A 10099-nucleotide genomic window follows, 5' to 3' on the forward strand; every position below is an offset into this window, starting at 1 on the left:
TTAACAGTAACTTGGACAAGTGGGGATAAATTGAGGAAAGCCAGCACCGATTTGTTAAATGTATATCCTGTTGAACTAATCTGATAGAGATTTTTTGATGAGATAACAGAAAGGGCTGATGAGGGCAATGATGCTGATATGGTTTATATGGACTTCCAAAAGGCGTTTGACAAAGTGCCACCTAACAGGCGCGTCAACAAAGTTGAAGCCCATAGAATAAAAGGGACAGTGGCAGCATGGATATGAAATTGACGATGTGACAGGAAACAAATAGTACTGGTGAACGGTTGTTGTTCGGACTGGAGGGAGGTGGACATTGGTGTTCCCCAGGGGTCCGTGATGGGACCATTCCTTTTCTTGATATATATCAATGACTTGCACATGTGTTTACGGGGCACAATTTTAAAATTTGCAGATGACCCAAAACTTGGAAGTGCAGGGAATAGTGAGGAGGATAGTAATAGACTTTAAGAGGATATAGAGAGGCTGATGGAATGGGCGGACGCGTGGCAGATTAAATTTAACGCAGATAATTACGAAGTGATACATTTTGGCACAAAGGACGTGGAGGGGCAAAATAAACTAATTGTTACAATTCTAAAAGGGGTACAGGAACAGAGACACCTGGGGCTATATGTGCGAAATCTTTGATGGTGGCAGGGCAGGTTGAGAAAGCGATTAAAAAAGCATACGGGATCCTGGGCTTTATAAATACAGGCAAAGAATACAAAAGCAAGGAATCTATATTGAAATTTTATAAAACAATGGTTCAACCACAACTCTCTATTGTGTCCAATTCTGTGCACCACGTTGTAGGAAAGTTATGAAGGCCTTGGAGAGGGTGCAGAAAAGATTTACTGGAATGGTTCCAGGAATGAGAGACTTCAGTTACGTGGATAGACAGGAGAAGCTTGGGTTGTTCTCCTTGGAGCAGAGAAGGTGGAGAGGAGATTTGATAGAGGTATGCAAAATAATGAGGGGTCCAGACAGAGTAGATAGAGAGAAACTGTTCCCATTAGCGGAAGGGTCAAGAACCAGAAGCCAAAGATTTAAGGTGATTGGCAAAAGAACCAAAGACGATATGAAGAAAAACTTTTTTACACAGCGAGTGGTTAGGACCTGGAATTCGTTGCCCGAGGGGGTGGTGGAGGCAGATTCAATCGCGGCCTTCAAAAGGGAACTGGATAAGAACTTGAAAGAAAAATAATTGCAGGGCTACAGGAAAAGGGCGAAGGAATGGGACTCGCTGGATTGCTCTTGCAGAGAGCCGGCACAGAGTGCTGGGCCTAATGGCCTGCTTCTTTGCTGTAACCATTCTACGGTTCATATTTTTGAAATTACTTGCACAATATTTCCAGATAAGTTAATGTACAACAATCACCCACAGAATCCATCAGTGCACAACAACACAAATAATTTACCAATGAACAATTTGAATAATTTAAAAACAATTTTAATAGGATATCAGATCCAGTACATCACATAGTGGCGAAAATAACATTTTATGTTGTACCGATAAAGGTGAGGAAATATAATTATTGAGCACATTATGGACAGTATTTAGAATCATGTTCGGAATCACGAACTCCCAGCCCACGAATACCATTGGTTACATGGAGTGCAGCATTCTCTCCACATTCCCCGGACACCGTGTCCCAACTTGTACATTGGATTGGCATCGAGTGCTTTCAGGTCTGCTACAGCACCAGTTAGATACTGCTCGAGCTCCCTCTGCATAATGATTACAGCTTGTCTTCATTTTACTCCCTGAATCAGCATGGGCCGCTCCCAGAACAGAACGACACAGGTTAGATGCAATGCAGAACGACTTGTATATTGCCCCCGACAGTCAACCTGGGAACCACGATTAAAACGCATGTATTGAAATTAGAACGAGTTTCACAGAACTACACCAAATGCAAATAATTTTTTGATTTTGTCTATCAAAATCATGAACGGATTTGACAGAGTAAATACGGAGAAGCTGTTTCCAGTGACAGAAGGATCGGTAAATAAAGGGCATCGATTTAGGGTGATTGGCAACAGAGCCAGTGGAAGCAAGCGGAAACATAGTTTTATGCAGTGAGTTTTAATGAAGTGGCACTGCCTGACAGGGCGGTGGAAGCAGATTCAATAGTAACTTTCAAAAGGAATTGGATAAATTCTAGGTAGGAAAAAAATACAGGACTATGGGGAGAGGGCAGGGGAATGGGACTAATTGGATAGCTCTTTCAAAGAGCCAGCACAGGCACGTTGGGGCGAATGGCTTCCTCCTGTGCTGTACCTACTGTGATACTATGATCTCACTATCGCGTTTATTGTGAAGTTTGTAGTGTGTTAATCTGCTCGCTCAACGATTCTATCAAGTGAATGGCTGGGCCATTCATTAAAGGGTGGCTCTAGATTGAACCCGTGGTCTCAACTAACTGGTGTGTTCCCAGAGAGATGAGCTTATCAGCAGCAGACTTTAGATAAGCAGTTGGTAAATCGCCCAGCGTTCTCTCTCCATGTGTCTGTCCGGTGACCAGTGCTGAAAGTGCGACATTGTGGAACTCCGTGAGGAGAAGATTGAGCCTCAATATAATTGCATAACGCTTTATCCTCATGGGTTATCCGGGCATGAAGGTTTTATTCAGATTCAGATTTGGGCTACGGACCATCAAGGTTGGATTCCGGTGGGAAGTTAGAGACGGATCGGTTTTATCTGCAGTTTCAGAAATTCCCATTAAATATCGGAATCGTGGACTGAGTCTTCAATGAGGGTGGAGGGAACCGAACAAGCGTTGATTCCGAGCTATAGATCCAGTGTGATTGGTTGCGATCGATTCTATTTGCGCCTGAGGCGACTGTAATTCATCAGCAAACCATATTACCCTTTGTTATGGAAGATTAGGGCAAGTTACAGCGAGCTGCAGGAATTTACTAACATTTTACACCGAGATGGAAACCAGAGCTGCCAGAATCCAGAAACCGCCTAATGCTGAAATTATAGCCCCCGCACTCCGCACCACCACGAGCTTCCCACCTTCGCCCTTTTCCACCTTTACATTGGTTCCCTGCAACCCGTCCCCCGTGAGTTCAATCTTAGTGCCATGTTCCATTGGAGATATCATTCCGACTCGAAACATCTCGTAAGGTAGAATCAGAATCTCCGTTTCACCAGGAAGACACGAGCATTCTTGGATTGGGGTACCGTAACCTGTAGATATTTCGAACATCGTGTTCGTGTTTATGTTCTTGTCAAAGAAGCTAAGAGCAACCTGTTCATCAAGAGAGGAAGAAGCAAAGTATCCAAATCGGACCGTTGCTCCTTCCTCAGCCTCAGCCTGCTTCTTAATCCCTCTGAAAGTGTGATGTGATTTATTGCCGGAATCCACTCTTAGTTTTTGGAGGGCAGTGGATAGAAGATAATGGAAACTTTTAAAGTTGAAATTCTTCGCGTAGATTGAGTCGGTAGCTCCGTACCGCCTAACGGCTTCATTGAACATTTTGTAGAACACGTTTCCCTTCGGTTTTTCTAGAGTATAGGCATAAACCGCTAACATGTGCTCTCTTTTCAGTCCACTCGGTACCTTGCATTTCATGTTACTCTCTGCAATCTTCCAAACTTCATCAAACGTTCCATTCTCCCTCTCTTTTTGGATGTAGTTTATTGCGATTTCATCTGATTCCGGACTCTGGGTGAATATGTAAGCTGCAGAGTTTGGCGCCATGTCCAGATCGATGACATTTTTCTCGTTCTTTTCGCTGACGCTGACAGCAAGAATGTCCTGGTCTGTAAAACAAAGCAGGAATCTGACCAATCTACATCAACACTTTATAGACACATTTAGAATATGACCCAAACTGCGGGACACCGTCCAAGTTACAAAGAGGAAGGAAGAACGTGAGATAAATGGGATGGAAACGCGAAGCTTTGATCGTATAAACCTTGAGATATTTGGGAGAAGGAAAGATGATGGTGGTCATTGGGGAAATTTCCGGATTTTCTGCATGGGCGAGAGCAGACAGCGAATTTTGGCAGTGAGAATAAGGCGCTGGTTATCGAACCTTCCCGATTTTCCTTCCATTAACTTAAAGGGAAGCTCAATCAGCTGGGCTCTGTTCCCTGCCTCGATTCGCCCGCCAGATTCTCGGTCCGTTTTCCGTTCACGAGGAGCTGAGAAGAATAAGAGGTGATCTTATTGAAACATATAAGATACTGAGGGAACTCGGGGGGGGGGGGGGGGGGTTGATGCTGAGAGGATGTTTCCCCTTGTGGGCGAGACTAGAACTCGGGGTCTCCCATTTAAGCTGGAGATGAGGAGAAACCTTTTCTCTCAGAGGGTCGTGAGTCTGTAGAACTCCCTTCCCCAGAGAGCGGTGAAAGCGGAGTCATTGAATATTTTTAAGGCTGAGTTGGATAGATTCCTGATTTACAAGGGAGTCAAAGGTTACAGTAGGTAGATGGGAAAGAAGGGTTGAGGTGACAATCAGTTCATCCAAGATCTTATCAAATGGCAGAGCAGGCTCGAGGGGCCGAATAGCCTGCTCTTAATTCGTATGTTTGTTTGTTAAAGCCCTGGCGGTGAAGACGGAAATCTGTTCCCAGGTGTTCCTCAGATGTGCGGTCCACGAAAAGGTTGTCCAGTTACATCAGTGCGGCGAGTTTTCCTTCCAATACAATGAGGATTGTTGGTTTCAATACCTCAATGTTTGAAAAACAAGGACATTTGATGCGAAGAAAATCAACAGAATCAAGAGGTTTAGATACAAACATCGAGATTTTTAATCGGCTTGAATGAAGAATGCAGATACTTACAATTAGAACACAGGGCAATAAGCAGAGTAAGAACCAAAGAGCGCATTGTTTCTGCCTTCTGTTCCCCGTCCGTCCAAGTGAACTCACTCCTGTCCCTCTGATCAGTTTCTCTTCAGGATCTGGACTTTTATTCTGAAGAAGTGCAGCAGAATTTGTACAGTTAACATTCGGCCCAGTAACACTGAAACTGAAACGAGTAGTCCTTGGTTCGATATGAGTGTGATCTAATTTACTTATTAACGGCCCTAGAACCTGGTAAATAATTAGCTGAATACTGCGTCCGGCCTCCAGATTGCTAGATTTATAGCTGATGTTTTAAGGTCCGTCTGCAAACTGTGAATTCTATATATAATATCACAATATAATGAACTTAGAATTGGACTTGTGCACAACTTAGGTCGTTTAATCCGAGATCCCACGCCGCCAGCCGGGTATCGCAGGAACCGATTGCTTTCTTGGAAAATCACGAACGAACATTCGAACATTTTCGGGGTGTTCAAATCATTGGGCAGAAAACAGGAACATCTCCCCCCGAGTTTCTGACAAGCCGCCAAATGGGCGAGAAGCACCCTTGGTGACGCGATTGGTGAAGAGATATTAAGATAGGGTGGGGGCAAGGCCATGTCGGATTTGAAAAGGGGCGTGAGGATTGTAAGTCCAACGCATGTTGGACTTATATTAGAACAGGAAGTGATAGCTACATGAAAATGTAAATTTATCATCATTAATAACCACAAGTGTACAGGTAAAACAATGGAATAAAATGAACACGGAAAAAATTCATAATATCATCTCGTGCACATAGCCGACTCTCCCATTTCATTATCCATGGCAGCAATTTAAAACTTCGACTCATGGAATCATAGAAAGGTTTCAGCACGGAAGGAGGCCATTTGGCCAATCGAGTCCACGCTGGCTCAATGAAAGAGCAATCCAGCAGATCCTACTCCCTCATTTTTTTTTCTTTCAAGTATTTATCCAGTTCCCTTTTGAAGGCCACGATTGAATCTGCCTCCACCACCTCCTCGAGCAGAGCCTTCCGGATCCCAACCAGTTGCTGTCTAAAAAAGTTTTTCCTCATGTCATCTTTGGTTCTTTTGCCAATCACCTTAAATCAATGACCTCTGGTTCTTGATTCTTCCGCCAATGGGAACAGTTTCTCTCTGTCTACTCTGTCTGGACCCTTCATTATTTTGAATACCTGTATCAAATCTCCTCGCAACCGTATCTGTTCCAAGGAGAACAAGCCCAGCTTCTCCAGTCTATCCCTGTAACTAAAGTCCCTCATCTCTAGAATCATTCCAGTAAATCTGTTCTGCACCCTTTCTAAGGCCTTCACATCTTCCCTAAAGTGAGACAATACTCCAGTTGTGGCCAAGCCAATGTTTTATCAAGGTTCATCATGGCTTCCATACTTTTGTATTCTCTGCCTCTATTTATAAAGCCCAGGATCCCCAATGCTTTTTTAACTGCGTTCTCAACCTGCCCTGCCAACTTCATTGATTTGTGAACGTATACCCCCAGATCTCTCTGTTCCTTTACCCATTTATAATTGTGCACTCTCGTTTATATTGCCTCTCCTCCTTCATCCTGCCTAAATTTATCAATTCGCATTATTCTGCGCGAAATTTCATCTGCCACGTGTCCACCCATGCCACCAGCCTGTCTATATCCTCTTGAAGTCTATCACTATCCTCCTCACTGTTCACTACCCTTTCAAGTTTTATGTCATCTGCAAATTTTGAATTTCAAGTCATTAATATATATCATGAAAAGCAGTGGACCTCGGAGCGATCCCTGGGAGACACCACTCTATATCTCCCTCCAGTCCGAAAATCTACCGTTTACCTCTACTCACTGTTTCCTGTCCCTTTTTTTCCATGGGCCGCAATCTTGATGATAAACCTGCCGTGTGGCACTTTATCAAACGCCTTTTGAAAGTCCATATACACCACATCAACTGCATTGCCCTCATCGACCCTCTCGTTACCTCATCAATAAACTCTATCAGGTTGTGGAGGTTTTCCAGGCGCTGGCCCATAGCACATGTCGCGAAATTGCGCTTTCTGGGCCCGAGAGTTGCCACTCACAAATTTCAAGAAGAAAATCGCAGGCGGCCAGTGGACAATAGCGCTCCTGCCGGTGCCGACCTGTTGCTGAAGCGCCCATGATGTAAATTCATCCTTTGCTTCCATGGATGTGTATAGCACAGAAGGAAACCATCATGCCACCGTGTTTGTACCGGCTGTTTGCGAGGAAAATCTAAACAAATCCCATTCTCCCGCGCTCTCCCATTGCCCTGCATTAGACAGAAACAATTTCATGCATCGGCTTTTCACCTGACGCATTGCCATTTGAATGTTCCGTCCCCTTGTTCTGTTTTGCTCGAATGGAGTGAAGATTCGTTCCTTGCCCGCGTTGAACACAAAGAAAGGAATTGATAGGGTATAACAGAGAAAGAATGTTCGCCCTGGGCAAATCAGTACAAGCAGGCAGAATATTAAATGAGCCAACAATTTAACCCAAGAATTAAAACTAAAGTTAATTCTGTAGTTCATTGCAGCTCAGTCCCTTCATCTCACGTCTCACATGTCTCAATTAACACTGGAATCCTTCCTGAGCCTTTTTTTTCTTCCTGGGGCAGGAATCCAAAGCTGAACACACTGAGTTCTAACTGGGAAACTTAAACATTGGAGCGGTATTTCATTCTACTTTATTCTGCAACTCCCAATATCTCATCCGGGCTTTGAGTATTTTATTCAGAATTGAGAATCGTGGAACCTTACAACGCAGAAGGAGGCCATTCGGTCCATCGTGCCTGTGCTGGCTCTTTGTAAGGAGTATCGAATAAGTCCCACTTCCGTCGTCTCTCCCCACAAATATGCAACTTTTTCCTTTTCATGTTTATATCCAATTCCACTTTTAATTGTAATATTAAATCTGCTTCCAGCACCGTTTCAAGTCGTGCATTCCAGATCATAACAAGTCGATGCGTAAAAAAACACCTCAAACCGCCACTGGATATTTTGCCAATTATGTTAAATCTGTGTCCTCTGCTGAACGACCCTCCTGCCAATGAAAACAGTTTCTCCTTATTTACTCTCTCGAAACACTTCATTGTTTTGACATCCTCTATTAAATCTCCTCTTGACCTTCTCTGCTCTAAAGATGGAAAGACCTGCATCTACAACTTGAAACTAACTTTTAATCATTTCTGTTGTGACCATCTCGCATAATTCCCTATTCACTCTGTACTCCCATCTGTAACTCTTAAATCCAAAGTGTACTGTCTCACATTGTGCAAAACTACTACTCAAATCCCGCTGCGGTCTGCTTGAGCTGCAGAGGTTGGATGAACACTCTGGAGTGCGTGTTCCCGGTTCCTCTCCCTGGACCCCTCTTAAAATGAGTACGATGGTGTGGAACAGGAGCGGGCTGAGCTGGGAGTCCCCGATGTTAAATAGACCGCCCTCCGTCACTGTCCGAGCGCACAGTTAGAGAATAGTTATTGCAGCGAGGAACATGATGCTCACAGTGGCCCGTGGAACATAATCTCACCGGGAGAAGTCGGCTTTAAACAGCAAGAGTAAGGAGACACAGGACACAGGATTAGAAGGTACATTGACCTTACCTTGATCCCGCCGGATATTCCGTCTCAGCTTCCGTGTAGAGTCGGCACTTTCTGCCTTTGGAAGTTCAATGCAGCCAATTCCTGTTTTTTTCAGAAGAAATCAATGTTTGATCATTTGATCTGATCCTTGTTGTTTGTGATTTATACCCGAGTGTCACCCTCTGGGGAAAGAGGCTTTCTGCTCTGAGGTTGTTTTTCCGTCTGATCCTTGTTATCTGAGATTTATACCCGAGTTTCACCCTCTGGGGAAAGAGGCTTTCTGCTCTGAGGTTGTTTTTCCATCTGATCCTTGTTATCTGAGATTTATACCCGAGTTTCACCCTCTGGGGAAAGAGGCTTTCTACTCTGAGATTGTGTTTTTCATCTAAAGATCTTTTATTTTTAGAAAAAGGAGATGCGTTTTCTGGTAAAAAAAAACGAGCCTAAACGGTGCGACAAATCCTCAACGCGTTCAACAGTGAACAATGTTAGTTGGTGATGTGGAGATGCCGGTGATGGACTGGGGTTGACAATTGTAAACAATTTTACAACACCAAGTTATAGTCCAGCAATTTTATTTTAAATTCACAAGCTTTCGGAGATTTTCTCCTTCCTCAGGCAAATGTTTCAAGATCTCCTTGAAGCCTACGCATTTATACATATTGAACAATAATAAATGGTGTTTACAGACTGCCCCTGCAACTGCCCGTTGCCAAGGCAATCACCGTGTTCAGACAGAGAGGTGTTACCTGCAGAACCTCCGAATACACATTCAATAAAAAAACAAACAGGGAAAAAAAAACAGAGAAAAAAAAAAACACAGAGAGAGGCAGAAACATCCGGAAGGCAGAGAGAGCCAGCAAATGACCCATTATATTAAAAACAGATAACATTTGTTCGCTGGTGGGGTAACGTGTAGCGTGACATGAACCCAAGATCCCGGTTGAGGCCGTCCTCATGGGTGCGGAACTTGGCTATCAATTTCTGCTCGACGATTTTGCGTTGTCGTGTGTCTCGAAGGCCGCCTTGGAGTACGCTTACCCGAAGGTCGGTGGATGAATGTCCATGACTGCTGAAGTGTTCCCCGACTGGGAGGGAACCCTCCTGTTTGGCGATTGTTGCGCGGTGTCCGTTCATCCGTTGTCGCAGCGTCTGCATGGTCTCGCCAATGTACCATGCTCTGGGGCATCCTTTCCTGCAACATCCTTTCCTGGGGCATCATTTCCCTAGTAAGAACGGGATATGACGCTCGACTCATCGATCGACAGTTCCGACGGGCCACAGCAAAAAATCGCATAGACCTCCTCAGGAGACTAACACGGGACGCAACCAACAGAGTACCCTTTGTCGTCCAGTACTTCCCCGGAGCGGAGAAACTACGCCATGTTCTCCGCAGCCTTCAACATGTCATCAATGAGGACAAACACCTCGCTATGGCCATCCCCACACCTCCACTACTCGCCTTTAAACAGCCACCCAACCTCAAACAGACCATCGTTCGCAGCAAACTACCTAGCTTTCAAGAGAACAGCGTCCACGACGCCACACAACCCTGCCACGGTAACCTCTGCAAGACATGCCAGATCATCGACACAGATACCACCATCACACGAGATGACACCACCCACCAGGTGCATGGTTCATACTCCTGTGACTCAGCCAACGTTGTCTACCTCATACGTTGCAGG

The 10099-nt window shown here is 44.5% G+C and overlaps 1 long non-coding RNA gene across 1 annotated transcript; it reads right to left on the reverse strand.

Moving 5' to 3' along the window:
• Window positions 1–3693: 3693 nt before the first annotated feature.
• On the reverse strand, window positions 3694–8514 carry LOC137318135 (uncharacterized). The gene is made up of 3 exons (XR_010961807.1): window positions 8433–8514; window positions 4802–4933; window positions 3694–3775 (listed from the first exon to the last, which is right to left on the reverse strand). It is a non-coding gene; the product is annotated as an uncharacterized lncRNA (long non-coding RNA).
• Between the last annotated feature and the right edge of the window lie 1585 nt (window positions 8515–10099).

Source organism: Heptranchias perlo, unplaced genomic scaffold, assembly GCF_035084215.1.
Source record: "Heptranchias perlo isolate sHepPer1 unplaced genomic scaffold, sHepPer1.hap1 HAP1_SCAFFOLD_65, whole genome shotgun sequence".
Lineage (NCBI taxonomy): Eukaryota > Metazoa > Chordata > Chondrichthyes > Hexanchiformes > Hexanchidae > Heptranchias > Heptranchias perlo.